Source organism: Microcaecilia unicolor, chromosome 8 (genome assembly GCF_901765095.1).
Source record: "Microcaecilia unicolor chromosome 8, aMicUni1.1, whole genome shotgun sequence".
In the NCBI taxonomy this organism is placed as follows: Eukaryota; Metazoa; Chordata; class Amphibia; order Gymnophiona; family Siphonopidae; genus Microcaecilia; species Microcaecilia unicolor.
In genome coordinates, this window is record NC_044038.1 from 17,571,668 (window position 1) to 17,591,708 (window position 20,041).

Here is a 20,041-nt window from a genome sequence, read left to right on the forward strand (position 1 = left end):
CTCACTTGCAGGTGCGCAGGGTCCCTCTCTGTCACGCCCCCGTCATCACGTATTGACGCGGGGGCGGGACAGAGAGGGTCTCTACTGCGCATTTGCGAGTGAGTACGCCTGTTGCCATTTATATGTTTGATTAATATTCGTATAACTTTAGTAACTATTGCAAAGGAAAAATTTAAAAATCTCAGCGATGTAATAGTCAATAGCAGTATTCAAACATTTACTCAGAGGACAAAAAAGAGCTCAGGTCAAAGGCCCCAAAGAGCAAGAAACATTAAGTAGATGATAATTTTGTTTCATTGGTCATGAAAAACACTCCTCAAAAAAAAAATTTTTTTTTTTTTTTGCTTCATGTAACGTCGGGCCTGAGAAATCTTGACAGCCTCTTCATGCAACATCAACTTCAAAACAATTATCAATACATACTATCCATAATAACAAAAGTACTTTATATTAATGTCTGCTTAGCTTCGTAACCTCATAGCTCCACAAAGACTGCCCATAACGTCATAATTCATTTTTTTTTTCAAAAAGCTGCCCATGTGAAGAATGAATTATGAAGTTATAAAGCTAAGCAGACATTAATATACAGAATTCTTGTTGCTATGGACAGTATATATTATGGATAATTAATTTGAAGTCAGTGTAACATGAATATGTTGTCAAGATTTCTGTGGATTGAGATTACATGAAGTTAGAAAATTGGGGTTTTATTATTACTAGTAAAAAAAGGCCCGTTTCTGAGAGCAATGAAACAGGCACTAGCAAGGTTTTCATGGAAGTGTGTATGTTTGACAGTGAGTGTGTGAGAGACAGAGTGAATGTGCGAGTGTGTGTGTGTTCGAGACAGAGAGTGTGCCGCAGGGGTCCCCCCTCCGTGTGTTGGCGTCCTTCCCGCTCCCCCCCTGTGTTTCCTTTTCCCATATCCTTCTCGTCCCGCTCCCCCCTCCCAGCCTCAGGGTCGTGGCCCCCCTCCCCCCCCCCCCGGCCTGCAGGATCGTGGGCCCTGTGGCGGCGTTTTTCTGCATCGTAGTGTGTATGTTTGAGAGAGTGTATGAGAGAGTGAATGTGTGTGTGAGTGTGTGTGTGACAGAGTGAGAGTGTGTGTGGAGTGTTTGTGCGAGAATTTGAGTGTGTGTGTGAGAGAGAATCCCAGCTTCAGGGTGTTGGCCCCGCCTCCTTTGGGCTTTCAGGATGGTGGCCCCTCCGTCTGCTGGCATTTTCCCTCTCCCCCCTTCCTGCCCTCCCCCTTCCCTCCTCGCAGGTTGAGGTTCAGGTGCCCCCCCTTCCAGTGCCTTTCAGGGTCGTGGCGCTCCCTCCGACTGAAGCTGTCTCCCTTCCTGGCACGTACAGACAGGCAGGCTGGCTCCCTGCGTGTGTCCGACGTTCAGGCTGCCTGCCTGCGTCGCTCCCTCTGTGTCTCCGAGTTTGTGTGGGGCGATGGGAGTCCTGCGAAGTTGGGAAATGGCTGGCAAGGGGAGTGAGATCGCATGTCGCCGATGCTTGCGTCCCCGCCTGCCTCCCTCCGACGTTGTGCGGGCGATGTTAGTCCTCCAGAGCTGGGAAATGTCCGCCGAGGGTCAGAGGGAGATGGCGTTTGGCCGATTGTAATAGCGCTGCTCTCGACGTCATGACGTTATGACGCGAGGGCAGGCCAGACACTCCAGTCCAAACCGGATATCTCTGGCGCCTCAATTTCCAGCTTGAGGCTTCATGGAACGTTGGAGGTGCCTTTTATTATATAGAGATTATTATTTTTTTAGAACCAATAAAAAAATATATATATATTTTTGACGGTACTATGTAAGCCACATTGAGCCTGCAAATAGGTGGGAAAATGTGGGGTACAAATGCAATGATTAAATAAAATAACTAATATTTCCACTGAATGTTTCTTGTTCTCTAGGGCTTTTTATCTAAGGTCCTTTTTGTCCTCTGAGTAAATGTTTGAATATCGCCGTTGCAGTTCACTACTTTATATTTGAGATTTTTAAGTTTTATTCTCTGGAATAAGTGCTTGACTGTTTGCTTATCCTCATCTTTGGTGCATAAACCTCTCAGCTAATAATTCAGGATTTATTTTGGGTTGAGTCGGGATGGGAGTTCTGATTCCACCCAGTGGCTTGTGTGATTCATGATTCACCGTGCATTTTGGGACATTTTTATGAATACTTTGTGTTACAGAGTGATTCACAGGAAAAAGTTAGATCGTATTCAAAAGGATTAAAATGTCATGAGAGGATGATTAATACTGTGGTATTTCAACCAAAAAATGTGAACCAAAGCAGCTTAGAATTAAATAATTAGCATTTTTTAATGATCCTTTCTATCTACTCCAGTTTCACATTATATTAATATGATTTCCTTCAGTTTAGATTAAAAAATGGTTCATCTTTCATGATATGCAGAGTAGAGTGTATGGCAATATTGCTTAGAGATCTTCTTCAAAGATTATAGATATACAGGTTATTTCTGTATCTCAGTTGAGAGTGGGGTGTGGAAGTCTGGAAGCCACAAAACCTTACCACCTTTTTGTGCATATTTAATGATCGTAACCATTGAGGGTCAGGAATTTAGCCTCTTTTGTACCAAGAGTTTTTTTGGAGGGTAATTCTGTAAAGTTGTGCCTATCTTTAGGCACCAAGAAGGTACATATTTAGAGGGTATAGTATAAAAAAAAACTAGGCACTTTTCCTTTAGAAAATATTAGCACGGCAGGGTAAATACCTGTGTATATTTTAGGCAAGGCCACGAATACCAGCCGTATACCTGGTTAAATGCTCACGCTTACATTTGTGAAAAAAAATGTATGTAAATTATGGTATTCTAAAATTTACACATGTACCTCTGCACCCCATCCATGGTCTGCCCAGACTCTGAGGCAAACAAACAAAAAAAAAAAAAAGACGGGGAGTAGAAGTGGGCAGAATGAGTCTGTTCCAGGTAGAGATTCAAAAAAAATCCGCAATCAAGCGGAGAACTCGAACGCCCCACGGGAAAACACAGATATAGGTAAAAAGTGGGATGTTTGACCACGGAAATACAAATCCTGGAGACAATATCATAAAAACTTCTTTATTGAAGAAAAGACTCGACACAACTGTTGTGTTTCGGCCTACAGGCCTGCATCAGGAGTCTTCCGCTATGATGTAGCGTATATGAATCTGAAATGCCTGAAACACGATTTGGTCCGTGTGACGAACCAAACGTAAAGTGATTGGCTATATTACAAAAGTGGTCTTGAAAAAGACCTTTCGTGATAAGCTTGTCCGTAGCGGGTCACTAGGAGCGCAGCATGGAACGTGAAAAAATATAGCCAATCACTTTACGTTTGGTTCGTTGTGTCGAGTCTTTTCTTCAATAAAGACGTTTTTATGATATTGTCTCCAGGATTTGTATTTCCGTGGTCAAACATCCCACGTTTTACCTATAACCAGGTAGAGATTCAAAAATAGTAGTAATCACAAATCCAAAATGAGCACAATACACCAGTGGTGCATATAGTAGGCAAACAGATCCTCAGTCATAATATTATAAATCATGTGCTGTATGGATGAACCCTACACAGGCCATGTTTCAACAGTTACGCCTTCCTCAGGAGTCCTTCTCTTGTATATCACAAGTTATACATTTATTTTTATTTTGCAGCATTTGTATCCAGTGGTGTGCTGGAGCCGGCTCGCACCAGCTCGCAAGAGCCGCTTGTTAAATTTTGACAGCTCTTGCGAGCCGGTTGTTGTACAGGGCGAGCCGGCTCCATTGCACGAGGTAAGCATGGCAGGAGGGCGCCATGCTTACCTCCCCTCCCGCTCCCATCCATGTGTAGCGATGTCCTTCGCCCCCCCCCCCCATCCTCCCCTGCCGCTCCCATCCGTCAGATTCAAATACCTGCCTCGAAGCGCCGCCTTATTTAAAGCCCTGCTGCCCGTCTCCAGCTGCCTTCCCTGCCTGCTTCTGAGGCGTTCGCGCCCTTAGTCCCGCCCATTCTGACGTCATTTCCTTTTCCCGCGGCGGGACTAAGGGCGCGAACCGAACTCCTGAGAAGCAAGCAGGGAAGGCAGCTGGAGACGGGCAGCAGGCAGGCCTTAGATAATGCGGTGCTTCGAGGCAGGTATTTGAAACTGACGGATGGGAGCGGCAGGGGGGGGCGAAGGACATCGCTACACATGGATAGGAGCGGGAGGGCAGGGGAGGGAGGAGAACTGCTGGGCATGGATGGGCAGGGGAGAGAATTGCTGGGCATGGATGGGCAGAGGGCGGCAGGGGAGAGAATTGCTGGGCATGGATGGGCAGAGGGGGCAGGGGAGAGAATTGCTGGACATGGATGGGCAGAGGGAGGCAGGGGAGAGAATTGCTGGGCATGGATGGGCAGGGGAGAGAATTGCTAGGCATGGATGGGCAGAGGGAGGCAGGGGAGAGAATTGCTGGGCATGGATGGGCAGGGGAGAGAATTGCTGGGTATGGATGGGCAGGGGAGAGAATTGCTGGGCATGGATGGGCAGAGGGGGCAGGGGAGAGAATTGCTGGGCATGGATGGGCAGAGGGAGGCAGGGGAGAGAATTGATGGGCATGGATGGGCAGGGGAGAGAATTGCTGGGCATGGATGGGCAGAGGGGGCAGTGGAGAGAATTGCTGGGCATGGATGGGCAGAGGAGGGCAGGGGAGAGAATTGCTGGGCATGGATGGGCAGGGGAGAGAATTGCTGGGCATGGATGGATAGAGAGGGACAGGGGAGAGAGAGGAGAGTTTCAGGACATGGATGGCGGGGAGAGCAAGAGAAATTCTGGACATGGAGGGAAGATAGAGGAAGGAGATTAGATGAGGGAAAAGGAAGTGAGGAGAGAAACTGCACATGGATGGAGAAAATAGGCAGAAGCTGGATCCACTGTACAGTCAAGTATGCGGAGGACCAGAAATGAAGAAGAAAGGAGGAAAGAAATAAATGGAAAGGAAGCCCTGGAAACGGAGTCAAGGGAACAGATAGAGAGCAGCAGAATCAGATACTGGACCAGCATGATCAGAGAAACAAAGTCACCAGACAACAAAGGTAGAAAAAAAAAATAATTTTATTTTCATTATAGTGTTTGGAATATGTCCACTTTGAGAATCAGGTGCTGAACGTTAAAAGTTTGTTTATTTACTTATTTATGGCATTTTATCCCATATTAAACATGAATTAGATTGGAACCTGGGATCATTTAATTTTTTTTTTCTGGAGAGAGTAATGTGTTGGCCGCCGTCCCCCCCCCCCCCCCCCCCCCGGGTATAGCCAGCTCTGCAATTTGTTTTGGGGGGGGGGCGCAGAGGTGGGTGGGGGGCGCAGTGGTGGACGGGGGGGGGGGGGGGCGCAGAGGTGGACCGGGGAGAGAGCCTGTTGTTAAAAATTTACCAGCACACCACTGTTTGTATCTCACATTTTCCCACCTATTTGCAGGCTTACATTATGCCGTAATGGCGATCGCCATTCCGGAGTGAGGAATACAGAGTATTGTAGCATTAAGTACAGGAAATATAGGATACGTTATAAGAAGTATATCTACAGTTCACTTCAGGCATTAAGGATCAGAGTAGATGTAAAAAACATTCAACAGTATTCATGTGAATAAGTAAACCAAATAAAAAGAGTTCAATGTTAACTTGAATTGGTAAGGTTTTGATGTCTGGTCATTCTGAGGGATCTTTTAGGTACGTCTCTTTGAACAATTTAGTCTGTAGTAGTTTATGGAAGTCTGTCAGAACGTGCATAGTTTTTATGGCAGTTGGTAGTGCATTCCACAGTTGCGTGCTAATGTAGGAGAAGCTAGAAGCATGAATTGATTTATATTTGAGTCCTTTGCAACTGGGGTAATGGAGGTTCAAGAGAGTGCGTGTTGATCTTTTTGTGTTCCTTGCTGGTAAGTCTATGAGGTCTGACATGTATAATGGGGCCTCTCCATGAATAATTTTGTGAACTAGGGTGCAGGTTTTGAATACAATTCGATCTTTTAATGGGAGCCAATGTAGTTTTTCTCTGAGGGGTTTTGCACTTTCGTATTTCGCTTTTCCAAATATGAGTCTGGCTGACGTATTTTGGGCAGTTTGAAGTTTCTTAATGATTTGTGCTTTGCATCCGGTGTAGATGGAATTGCAGTAGTCTAAGTGGCTCAGCACCAATGATTGCACCAGGTTACGGAATATCTCCCTTGGGAAGAAAGGTTTAACTCTTTTGAGTTTCCACATTGCATGGCACGTTTTCTTTGTTACATTTTTCGCATGGCTTTCTAGTGTGAGATTTCTATCAATTGTGACTCCCATGAGTTTCAAGGTGTTTGAAATAGAGAGAATACATTTATGTTTTGTTGCTTCTTTCTGTGAATACACTTTTGATCTGTATAATTGCATAGACCGAATAAAGTTTGAAAAGTTTCTTTTTAAAAAGATCAAATGTAGGAAATGTTAAAAAGTATACGCGCGTGATTTAATCAGTATAAACTTACTGTGTTAAACTGATGGGACCAGGGCCGGTCTTAGCAATTGCGGGGCCCTGTGCAGACCAGTTCAGTGGGGACCCCGGCACCATAAGCCATAATTTATCAGTTTAAAAGGAGGCTTAGAGCTCTCGGAACCCCACCTCACCCCGTACCTTGATGTGCATCCACCACGTTTCGGTAGAGAGCGGCTGACAGGTGCAGCGATTTTCATATCCTGTCAGCTGCCGAGCCCAGAGCCTCCTTCGTTCATTCGTTCGTTTAGTCATTTACTATACCGTTTCAAATTGTATTCACAAAACAGAACAGTTTACATAGCAGTATAAAAATCATAATAAATCAAACATAAAAGAACTCCATCAAAATGATAGGAAAGCACAGCAAGCTAAAACTACCATTCTAAAAGGTAACAACACCAACACATACTGGACAACCTTGCTGCTACATCCCACCCTTGGAGAAGCAGGAAGTGAAATCAAAAGGGGGGTGGGATACAGCAGCGAGGAGGCTCAGGGATTGGCAGCTGACGGGATATGAAAATTGCTGCCGCTGTCTGATGCTCTTTACTGAAATGTGGATGCACATTAAGGTACAGAGCAAGGAGGTGTTCTGAGACAGGAGGACAGACGTGCCAGAGATGCCATAAGTACATAAGTAGTGCCATACTGGGAAAGACCAAAGGTCCATCTAGCCCAGCATCCTGTCACCGACAGTGGCCAATCCAGGTCAAGGGCACCTGGCACGCTCCCCAAACGTAAAAACATTCCAGACAAGTTATACCTAAAAATGCGGAATTTTTCCAAGTCCATTTAATAGCGGTCTATGGACTTGTCCTTTAGGAATCTATCTAACCCCTTTTTAAACTCCGTCAAGCTAACCGCCCGTACCACGTTCTCCGGTAATGAATTCCAGAGTCTAATTACACGTTGGGTGAAGAAAAATTTTCTCCGATTCGTTTTAAATTTACCACACTGTAGCTTCAACTCATGCCCTCTAGTCCTAGTATTTTTGGATAGCGTGAACAGTCGCTTCACATCCACCCGATCCATTCCACTCATTATTTTATACACTTCTATCATATCTCCCCTCAGCCGTCTCTTCTCCAAGCTGAAAAGCCCTAGCCTTCTCAGCCTCTCTTCATAGGAAAGTCGTCCCATCCCCACTATCATTTTCGTCGCCCTTCGCTGTACCTTTTCCAATTCTACTATATCTTTTTTGAGATACGGAGACCAGTACTGAACACAATACTCCAGGTGCGGTCGCACCATGGAGCGATACAACGGCATTATAACATCCGCACACCTGGACTCCATACCCTTCCTAATAACACCCAACATTCTATTCGCTTTCCTAGCCGCAGCAGCACACTGAGCCAGGAGCTTCGGGTTTACAGGAGAAACAGCCCGAGCAAGCACTAGAGATTTCCCTTTTAATAGAACTCTCATGAGACTGAAGCAACTTATTCCTCTCTTAGAATATAATATTTCAAGGTCGTAAAAGCATTAATGCCTGACTTGTCTCCTAGTCAGAAACAGATGAATATCCAGAATACATTTTGGCAGCATAACAATGCATATTCAATTGAAGTGCATATACAGTATACTTGGCCTCAGGCCTTTACTTTGGAAACAGTGAGAACGAACAATCAGCACCTGACTGAATCATGTTCCAACAAATATATTTAACAATCAAGCCCTTTTTTTTTTTAATTTGCAGACTGTTTATTGAAAAATACAGGTTACGAATGCTGAGCAATAACAAACGATTAATAGAAACAAGCTCTTACAACCCGCAAATCTTCATTTCAACAATGAGAATACAACCGGTCTCCATATTTTTTAATCAAGATTGATAACAAAGTTTTAACCCCCCCCCCCCCCCTTGATTCCCTAGCTCCCCCCAACCCAACCCCCACCCCTCCCCCCCTTCACCATCCCTAAAATCCATACACACAGCTCTCTCACATTCAGGCAGCACCCTCTTTCAAAAAGGGCCCCACACCAATTCCCGTTGGACAACGTCTTTTTTTTTTCTCAAGGCCGTCAAACGCTCCATCTCGCATAGATAACAAAATTGAGACAATTGAGCCCCTTTTTTAAGATTTTTGGAAATCTGCGAGTGTTAAAGCAAACAGTAGCCCCTTAGATCACAGACACAGTCAAGTCACTAAGGAGTCCTTTTACCAAGCTGCGGTAAAAAGCCCCTTAAAAAAGACATGGCAGTGCGGTAAGATTATTCATACCACATGGCCTTGCGGGGGGGGGGGGGGGGGAGCACTTGCTGCCACCCATAGAGGTGGCGGTAATTAACATCGGACTAGTGCCAGGCTAGAAAATATGGAATTATTTGCTGTAGTACCGGAAATGTTGCACGCTTAAGGCAGAACTACCGCCGGCAGCCATGTCGGGCCAGCGGTAGTTCCGGGTTGCTGCGTTTCATCCCTTTAGTAAAAGGGGCCCCTAGGTATCATGTAGTTCAGTTCTATGGCTCTCGTTTATACTTTGGCTTCTTTAGGTTCCTATCTACTAAGTAGACACAAACCCCCAGATTCTATATATGGTGCTTAGATTTGCACGCCAAAATGTAGGTGTCCTCCTGAGTTGCATATCCAAATGAATTGGCTAAGGAGCCAATTAATGTCAACCAATTATTGATGTTAAATAGCACCAATTAAAATTTGTGCTTGTCAGGTTGCGCTCTATTCTATTTTATTTATTTATTTAGATTTTGCTCACACCTTTTTCAGCAGTCGCTCAAGGTGAGTTACATTCAGGTACTCTGGATATTTCTCTGTCCCAGGAGGACTCACAATCTAAGTTTGGACCTGAGGCAATGGAGGGTTAAGTGACTTGCCCAAGATCACAAGGAGCAGCAGTGGGATTTGAACCGGCCACCTCTGGATTGCAAGACTGGTGCTCTAACCACTAGGCCACTCGTCCACTCCAGAATCTTGCTATTCTTTGGGGTTCTACATGGTATGTCGATACTCTTTGAGATTCTGCATGGAATCTTGTCACTCTTTAAGATTCCAGAATCTTATTTATTTCTTTAAATTTTGCTCACACCTTTTTCAGTAGTAGCTGAGTTACATTCAGGTACTCTGGATATTTCTTTGTCCCAGGAGGGCTCACAATCTAAGTTTGTACCTGAGGCAATGGAGGGTTAAGTGACTTGCCCAAGATCACAAGAAGCAGCAGTGGGATTTGAACTGGCCACCTCTGGATTGCAAGACTGGTGCACTAACCACTAGGCTACTCCTCCACTCCACTATAAGGCATGGCATCTAACTCTAATAACACTTAGCTGAAAAGTAGCCAGGGGCATGAACTTGTCAGCTCTTGGCCACGTATACGTTCCCTTGCAAATATGCGCGTTGGGTATGCAATTTGCAGAATGGCACTAAGAATGCACAGACCATTTCCGTGTGTGACTTACATTTTTGCGCTAACGCCCAGATTCTATATAGTGCACGTAACTTAATTGGCTTAAGCTAATCAGCATTAACAGCACTTAACAAGCAATAATGAGCACTAATTGGCAATAATTAGAATTTACACACACAACTCGCTAAGCATATTGTGTAACATACTACGCCTAAATTTTAATGTGCGCAGGCAAAGAGGGGCATGGTTGTTGGTGTTCCAGAATTTACACTCACTGAGATTGTAAGCTTCTCGAGCAGGGAGTGTCCTTCCATGTTAAATTGTACAGCGCTGCGTAACCCTAGTAGCGCTTTAGAAATGTTAAGTAGTAGTAGGCAGTAGGATAACAACTAAGCGTATTCTGTTTACCACGCCTAAATCTAAGTGCCGCTTATAGACTATGCTTAGATGGAAATATTTTCCACGTGGATTTTTTAGACGCCATATATATAATCTGGCTCAAGTGCTAGTATTTTGTAATCTTAGCCTGCAAATGGTACTTAACGTTTAGGCGCTAAGGTTATAAAATGAGGGGGGAAGGGGTAAATCTGTAAAGTGGGTGCTAATATTTATGCACAAATTATACACGTAAATGTTCAGAGTAATGTCATATACATTCACATGTAAATGTCAAAATCCTTCCTAAGGGCTACTCTTTAAATACGCACATGTCTTGCAGAGCATGTATTAGACACATGGAGGGGCATTTTTGAAAGAACGTCCAAGTCAAAATTTGGACGTCGTGCTCATAGTGTCCAAACAAAAAAAGGCCCTCTCACAGCAGTTTTAGAAAAGGAAAGGCATCCAGATTTGCTGTTCAAATGTATGGAGTATTGTGTTCAGTTTTGGAGGCCATATCTTGCTAAGGATGTAAAAAGAATTGAAGCGGTGCAAAGAAAAGCTACGAGAATGGTAAGGGATTTGCGTTACAAGACATATGAGCAGAGACTTGATGACCTGAACATGTATACTCTGGAGGAAAGGAGGAACAGGGGTGATATGATACAGACGTCCAAATATTTGAAAGATATTAATCCGCAAACGAACCTTTTCCGGAGAAGGCGGTAGAACTAGAGGACATGAAATGAGATTGAAGGGGGGCAGACCCAAGAAAAATGTCAGGAAGTATTTTTTCACGGAGAGAGTGGTGGATACTTGGAATGCCCTCCCGTGGGAGGTGGTGGAGATGAAAAAGGTAACGGAGTTCAAAAATGCGTGGGATAAACATGAAGGAATCCTGTTCAGAAGGAATGGATTCTCAGAAGCTTAGCAGAGATTGGGTGGCAGAGCCGGTGGTGGGAGGCGGGGCTAGTGGTTGGGAGGCGGAGCTAGTGCTGGGCAGACTTCTACGGTCTGTGCCCTGAAAATGGCAGATGCAAATCAAGGTCAGGTATACACATAAAGTAGCACATATGAGTTTATCTTGTTGGGCAGACTGGATGGACCGTGAAGGTCTTTTTCTGCCGTCATCTACTATGTTACTATGTATGTGAGAAAGATGTCCTTATACTGGAGACGTCCATCCTGAACAATCATTTTATAAACCGAAATGGGGGAAATAAGGCACAGGGACGTCTGATTAAAATGGCCACACAGATGTCCTTGCAGAACAGAGAAGTAGCCTAGCGGCTACTTACTGTGCCTAATGATATAAGACACCTGTAAGCCTGAAGGCTATTGAAGTGGTGTCCATCCAGGTACATGGAGGGAGCCCCAGAAAAAAAAAATTTAAAAGTTACAGTGGGATTTGAACCTTTATCCCTTAGTTTGCAGTACGCTATACTAACCACCAGGCTACTCCTCTGACCTATTTGTTCAGAATGGTTATACCAGAAACTGTCATAGAGCCTGGTTTCCAATTCCAGTTTCACTTTCAGGGGAAAGGGAAGGGGAGAGAAACCACTGGAGGGATTCATGAGGGGTCATTCCTTAATCCGTTCAGTGGTCAGCTGTTCAATCAGAGCACCTTTTTGTACCCTGGACGTGACTAAAAGAGGTCTAGATAAAGACCTCCTCCTTTTTAGACTGTTTGAAGATCGCTGTTGGACGACCTGCTTTTGCCCCCCCCCCCCCCCCCCTTAGTCCCGCCAAGACATGCCTACAACACGCCCCGTTGCTATTTGGATGAACTGAAATGTGAAACATCCAAATTCTGACTTTCCAAAATTGGAATTTGGACATTTTTAGCAGGTGAACTTTTTTGTGTGTTTGTTTTGTTTTTCAGGCATTTTGAGGTGTCCCATCTGCTTTGAAAATGAGGACCTTGTCTGGACAAAACTCGCACGGGAGTAACTTATAATAGACTACAAGTTACATGTTTGTTTTTGGCATTTAGACATGAACACTGGCATAATACTGGCACCTAAATTATAGGCACCCATTTCACCTTGTATCAGTGGCGTAGCTATGTGGGGCCACGGGAGCCTGGGCCCCCGTAGATTTGGCCCTGGACCCTCCTGCCGACGACCCTCTCGACCCCCCCCCCCCCCTCCTGCTGCCAACCCTCCCCCGTCGCCGTGGGACTCACAGAAGCAGAACAAAGCCTTGTAGATCAGCCAGCGGGACGTCAGACTCACAGAAACAGAAGGAAGCCTTGTAGGTCAGCCAGCGGGACGTCTGACTCACAGAAACAGAAGGAAGCCTTGTAGGTCAGCCAGCGGGACGTCAGACTCACAGAAACAGAAGGAAGCCTTGTAGGTCAGCCAGCGGGACGTCAGACTCACAAACAGAAGGAAGCCTTGTAGGTCAGCCAGCGGGACGTCAGACTCACAAACAGAAGGAAGCCTTGTAGGTCAGCCAGCGGGACGTCAGACTCACAGAAACAGAAGGGAAGCCTTGTAGGTCAGCCAGCGGGACGTCAGACTCACAGAAACAGAAGGAAGCCTTGTAGGTCAGCCAGCGGGACATCAGACTCACAGAAACAGAAGGAAGCCTTGTAGGTCAGCCAGCGGGACATCAGACTCACAAACAGAAGGAAGCCTTGTAGGTCAGCCAGCGGGACGTCAGACTCACAGAAACAGAAGGAAGCCTTGTAGGTCAGCCAGCGGGACGTCAGACTCACAGAAACAGAAGGAAGCCTTGTAGGTCAGCCAGCGGGACGTCAGACTCACAGAAACAGAAGGAAGCCTTGTAGGTCAGCCAGCGGGACGTCAGACTCACAAACAGAAGGAAGCCTTGTAGGTCAGCCAGCGGGACGTCAGACTCACAAACAGAAGGAAGCCTTGTAGGTCAGCCAGCGGGACGTCAGACTCACAGAAACAGAAGGAAGCCTTGTAGGTCAGCCAGCGGGACGTCAGACTCACAGAAACAGAAGGAAGCCTTGTAGGTCAGCCAGCGGGACGTCAGACTCACAGAAACAGAAGGAAGCCTTGTAGGTCAGCCAGCGGGACGTCAGACTCACAGAAACAGAAGGAAGCCTTGTAGGTCAGCCAGCGGGACGTCAGACTCACAAACAGAAGGAAGCCTCGTAGGTCAGCCAGCGGGACGTCAGACTCACAGAAACAGAAGGAAGCCTTGTAGGTCAGCCAGCGGGACGTCAGACTCACAAACAGAAGGAAGCCTTGTAGGTCAGCCAGCGGGACGTCAGACTCACAAACAGAAGGAAGCCTTGTAGGTCAGCCAGCGGGACGTCAGACTCACAGAAACAGAAGGAAGCCTTGTAGGTCAGCCAGCGGGACGTCAGACTCACAAACAGAAGGGAAGCCTTGTAGGTCAGCCAGCGGGACGTCAGACTCACAGAAACAGAAGGAAGCCTTGTAGGTCAGCCAGCGGGACGTCAGACTCACAAACAGAAGGGAAGCCTTGTAGGTCAGCCAGCGGGACGTCAGACTCACAGAAACAGAAGGAAGCCTTGTAGGTCAGCCAGCGGGACGTCAGACTCACAAACAGAAGGAAGCCTTGTAGGTCAGCCAGCGGGACGTCAGACTCACAAAAAGAAGGAAGCCTTGTAGGTCAGCCAGCGGGACGTCAGACTCACAGAAACAGAAGGGAAGCCTTGTAGGTCAGCCAGCGGGACGTCAGACTCACAGAAACAGAAGGAAGCCTTGTAGGTCAGCCAGCGGGACGTCAGACTCACAGAAACAGAAGGAAGCCTTGTAGGTCAGCCAGCGGGACGTCAGACTCACAAACAGAAGGAAGCCTTGTAGGTCAGCCAGCGGGACGTCAGACTCACAGAAACAGAAGGAAGCCTTGTAGGTCAGCCAGCGGGACGTCAGACTCACAGAAACAGAAGGAAGCCTTGTAGGTCAGCCAGCGGGACGTCAGACTCACAGAAACAGAAGGAAGCCTTGTAGGTCAGCCAGCGGGACGTCAGACTCACAAACAGAAGGAAGCCTTGTAGGTCAGCCAGCGGGACGTCAGACTCACAAACAGAAGGAAGCCTTGTAGGTCAGCCAGCGGGACGTCAGACTCACAGAAACAGAAGGAAGCCTTGTAGGTCAGCCAGCGGGACGTCAGACTCACAGAAACAGAAGGAAGCCTTGTAGGTCAGCCAGCGGGACGTCAGACTCACAGAAACAGAAGGAAGCCTTGTAGGTCAGCCAGCGGGACGTCAGACTCACAGAAACAGAAGGAAGCCTTGTAGGTCAGCCAGCGGGACGTCAGACTCACAAACAGAAGGAAGCCTTGTAGGTCAGCCAGGGGGACGTCAGACTCACAAACAGAAGGAAGCCTTGTAGGTCAGCCAGCGGGACGTCAGACTCACAAACAGAAGGAAGCCTTGTAGGTCAGCCAGCGGGACGTCAGACTCACAGAAACAGAAGGAAGCCTTGTAGGTCAGCCAGCGGGACGTCAGACTCACAAACAGAAGGGAAGCCTTGTAGGTCAGCCAGCGGGACGTCAGACTCACAGAAACAGAAGGAAGCCTTGTAGGTCAGCCAGCGGGACGTCAGACTCACAGAAACAGAAGGAAGCCTTGCAGATCAGCCTCAAAACCCCACTACTATGTTTACTACAACTTGTAACATTCTCCTTCAAGACTTTGTAATTCTATTTACTATGTAAGTCGCATTGAACCTGCTATGTGTGGGAAAGCGCGGGGTACAAATGTAATTAATAATAATAATAGACTTGGTTTCCATCATCTTGCCGCTTAAATCAAAATAAATCAATTCTTGTAAACCGCTAATATCCCCTTTCCAGGGTTCAGTGCAGTTTATGTTCTAGGTGAGACAAAAGCCGATAATGTTAGTGTGAGGTATGAGAACAATTGGAAACCATCGGTGTAATGCATGACACCAACATCATTATAGGAAAGGATAATGGATGATACTAGAGTGTAGAAGTCAATGGATTGTTGTGAAGCTGTCTTTGGGAACAGAAAGGTTTTTAGCCTCTTCCTGAAGCTAAGGTAGCTGTTTTCTGTTCTGATGGCAATAGGTAGAGAGTTCCATATTTTAACTTCAAGCAGTGGTGTACCAAGGGGGGGGGGGGGGGCGGTGGGGTTGGTCCGCCCCGGGTGCACGCCGCTGTGGGAGGTGCTGCGCGCCGGTCAGCGTCATTGGTTTCCATGCTCCCTCTGCCCCGGAACAGGAAGTAACCTGTTCCGGGGCAGAGGGAGCATGGAAACCAACGACGCTGACCGGCGCGTGGCACCCCCCCCCCCCCAGCGGCGTGCACCCGGGGGGGGGGGGGTTCTTTCGCCGGGGTGGGGGGTGTCTCTTCGCCGGGGGGGGGCTGCACCCGGGGGGGAGCAGGGCGCATCGGCGATCCGCCCGGGTGTCAGCGCCCCTCAGAACGCCACTGACTCCATGTACAGGGAGGCTATACTTTGTTTACCCTACTTCTTTTTTTGAGTTCCTGTTTTGCCTCTACCACCTCTTTTGGGGAGGGCATTATAAATGGCATTCTTTTCATTCCTGATTATTGTTAACCGCCCAGATTGCTATATGGACGGAAATTTGCCATTCCTTGAAAAAGCTATTTCCTGATGTTGCTTTTGATTCTACCTCCCTATAGCTTCCTATCATGTCTAGAGCTTCTCTTTGTTTGGAAAAGGCTCGATTGTTGAGTGATACTTCTAAAGTTTTTCAAAGTCTGTGTCTGCGGTAGAGAAAGAGGTCCCTTAGCTAATCTGGTCAGAGAAGCCTTTGCACTGTATCCTTGCTGCTCATTTCTTCCGCCGATTGTTTCCTTTGACCCACTCATACCGTTAATGACATTTCTAACAGTAGTTTTAGAAGTTTCAAAAAAAAGTGACACATTTGTGTCCTCCTTTGTTCCCCCTAACAAATATTTTTGCTCTAGCATTTACTGTGTTTTGGTATGGCGCTGTGTTCGTCTCTCCCAGACATCAGTCCAAGTTCGATGCCTCTACTTGTAGCACATTCTGCCAAAAAAACAAGAAAAAAAAATCTATAACAAAAAAAAAAGTAAGCAATGTTGTGACTACCAGGGCCTCATTTATCATAGTCACATCAAGGGCCTCCGCAGTCTTTGGCTGCCTTATGCTGCAAATGGTAAAGAATACAAGCAGAAACCGAAAATTAAAAACAAAACACTGACTGGTATTTTTTTTTTCTGCATTATTTTTGGGTGGCAGTTTTTGTTATTAGATTATATGAAGAGGAGGCGTTGTTGTTATCTTTGACAGTAATGGTGTTTGGTACAGTGCGAAAACTACAAAAATTCTGGACACAGAAGAACAAATGATGGAAAATAGCTTATTTGAGCAAAGGAGTATGTGATTTACTGTTAGTAAAACAGTAATATTGTATACAGAAGCATTGGTATATGTAATACGCACGTTCATGCACTACTGCCAGGGCGTCCCCTCTAGGCATAGGGTTAGGCCCTCTTCTTTTGCTCTGGGAAGCCTCCAATTTTTTTTTTGTTACATTTGTACCCCGCGCTTTCCCACTCATGGCAGGCGCAATGCGGCTTACATGGGGCAATGGAGGGTTAAGTGACTTGCCCAGAGTCACAAGGAGCTGCCTGTGCCTGAAGTAGGAATCGAACTCAGTTCCTCAGGACCAAAGTCCACCACCCTAACCACTAGGCCATTCCTCCACTGTTGCTACTATTTGAGATTCTACATGGAATGTTGCTATTCCACTAGCAACATTCCATGTAGAAGTCGGCCCTTGCAGATCACCAATGTGGCCGCGCAGGCTTCTACATGGAATGTTGCTAGTGGAATAGCAACATTCCGTGTAGAATCTCCAATAGTATCTATTTTATTTTTGTTACATTTGTACCCTGCGCTTTCCCACTCATGGCAGGCTCAATGCGGCTTACATGGGGCAATGGAGGGTTAAGTGACTTGCCCAGAGTCACAAGGAGCTGCCTGTGCCTGAAGTGGGAATCGAACTCAGTTCCTCAGTTCCCCAGGACCAAAGTCCACCACCCTAACCACTAGGCCACTCCTCCACGCCAACACTTTTTAAGCCCGTCTTCATGAGGCAAACACTGAGGCCTGTTCTTTAATATGCAGGTTTTTGATGAGTCCAAAATAAATCATCAGACAAAGATATTCTTCTTCATATGGTTACACTTAAGCAGCCTTTTGAATGACTCTTACAAACGTAGAATTACTGCAATCCAGGCCTGCTACAAGACCCAAATCCAGGCCAGCTCTCTTACAAATATGTCCTTAAATAAAAGATCCTTCTTCCTTAGGTTATATTTGATCAGTTTCCTAATGCATCATAGATTACGAGAATTGCTGCCACCCAAACCTATTAGAAGCCTTAATTTCAGTCCAGGTTTTCCTTGTCACAGTTATAATCCTGAACTCCAATTTCTTCTAAAATTAGAATAGCAATGTTTTTTTTTTTGTTTTTGTTTTTCAAACTAGCCTTCTCCCACTGTGATTACAGCATTAGAATAGTTATAAGGGTTTTCCTTTCAACCAGTCTTCCCCCTGCTATGCTTACCACATTCCCAGAACCATTCTCTGTAACCCTGTTCCCCCAAGACACCCATACACATTAAGATTCCCTCTCCCTTTATCTTACAATGCAGGAGAACGAATGTACACAACCAGTCTGGGAATATACCCTGAATCTTGGAGCTAAACAAGATTTCTACCTTCCTCCACCTGAGAGGCTGTAATCCTTCCTGCCCTAGAGCACCAGGCTGGTTCTTAGCCTCAGGGAATTCCGCTTCTGTGTACCAGGCACTGACTTATCTCCCTTACCACCGCCATCCACCTGCCTGTGTTTAGGCTGAGGACTCCTGTTAAAGGGAAATACCTTCACCGTTTTCCTGGCTGTCCACCCCTTTACTTATGGAGACTTGATCCCACTTCAGAATGGCTACAGGCTGCTAGGGCCGAGGCTTCAGCCCCCCCCCCCCTCCCCGTGTCACTATTTTGGGGGAAGGTTGTGGGGACTGGGGGGGGGGGCACTAGGCCACCAGGACCTCACTTTTTTGGAGGTAGGTCTGATGGTCCCATGGACCTCCAGCCCCTGTTTGACAGGTTGGGCTTTTGACAGCCCGGACCTGTCAAACAAATACGGGAGGATTGTGCCTGAGCACATTCTCAGGTAAAATCCTCCTGAAACAGGCTAAGTGAATCAGGAGACAAAAGGCAAATTGGTTCCAAAGCAATGCAACTTTATTGTTAGCAATGAACAGCACTGAGTTTTCTCAGGATACTGTGTGTCACAAATCATCTGACACTTACATTTATACTTCCCTGCTGGGCCTGCGCATTAGGCCCTTTATACATCACAGTGGACATGCGCAGTAAACATTTGTAGTTCTTACAGTACACATTTGTAGTTCACAGTACGTACACACGTCATAATACTGAAATGATACTGGCAAGGGAAACGAAACTTAGCATCTTGTTCTACACACACACAATGCTCCTTTCTAGCAGAGGAGATAAGGTTCGTTAGGCTCAGAGATGCAGGGTGGGGGTGGCAACACCCTCCAAGGCCATCTATTCATGTGACGCATACGTGCAGGCTGGTCTTTGTGTGCAAGCCTTGCTAACTACTGTTACAAGCTGTATATCTAATGCACCTGCATTCTGTCTTACACTAATAGGCAGCAAGGCAGCGCAAACTGACAAGTTGTGGTTAAGGCACAGTACAAGAGAACTTAAATGTCCAATACATTCAAGTATGGAATATGCCCAAAAGGCAGAAGCAGAGGTAGTATGCACAAAGTAAAGTCCATCAGTATGCACAGAGCTTGAGGTTGTTCTGTTGGTCCAGTAGTATCCAGTGTTCAGTGATCCACTCCTACACTCCCGCACTTCACCCCTATGATCAGAACTAATAGTGTGCCTAAATTTGCATGCTATTAGTTCTGATCATAGGGGTGTTATAACCCCCCAGTGTTCCTGCGATATTTTTAGAGCGTTTGAAACAGCGTGGGGCTTCTGATCATTGGTACATTAGAGAGCACTTGAAGGAACACACTGGTAGCCAGCCATTCCTCCTAGGAATCTCTCTCCATAACCTTTGGAGTTCATCTCTCCCCCTAGGGTCTGCCCGTATCTTCCCTTCTAAGAAGCCTACCCCCCCTCCTTTTAAATTGCCTTCTTTTTCCAAGAGGCAGTGCTAATTAGAGCAGCTGGAGGCTTGATGACTCATCAGCTTACCCTGTCTTCTTTTAGCACAGCCCTTATGACTTCAGGCCCCATAGCCCTCTGGGAATTGTAGTCTAAACCCCCTTTAAAGAAACCCAGGCTTTAAACTTCCCTGTATTTAATAAGCCAATACTCCCCGTTTCTACATTTTCATACTTCATGGCATGAGCTCTCCCGGCGTCTTATCATTACGCCCATTATGGAAATATGGCAGACTGAACTATCTGTTGTGTGCCCTGAGATGTCTTGAAACATACTTTGAGGACTGTCAGGGGTTCATGGTTTGCTCTCTTATTGAAAGTAGTAACTGGTTTTGACCCTGAAGAGGCTGTGAGAAGTACTTATGTGAGAACTAATTTCTAGGCACTGCAAAAACTGTTTTGTACCTGGCTTTTCAAAACTTAATGATTTTTTTGATTCCTTTACAATCTATGCCAGTGTTCTTCAATGGTAAAGCCTGTTAATCCTAAATACACAGTCCCCCACCCCAAAGTATTTATTAAAAAATTTCTATTACACTTTTCCCCTAAGCGAATCACAAATAAAACATACATAAATTAAAAGCATAAACACATCGCATAGTCAAGCATTCACCTTTCATCTAAAAGAAAACAGCC

General features: G+C 46.1%; 1 protein-coding gene across 1 annotated transcript in view; it reads left to right on the plus strand.

Annotated features, from left to right (window-relative positions):
- MAD1L1 (mitotic arrest deficient 1 like 1) overlaps positions 1-20,041 on the plus strand; it is a 1,314,438-nt gene that overhangs the window by 636,681 nt on the left and 657,716 nt on the right. The window lies entirely within an intron of this gene.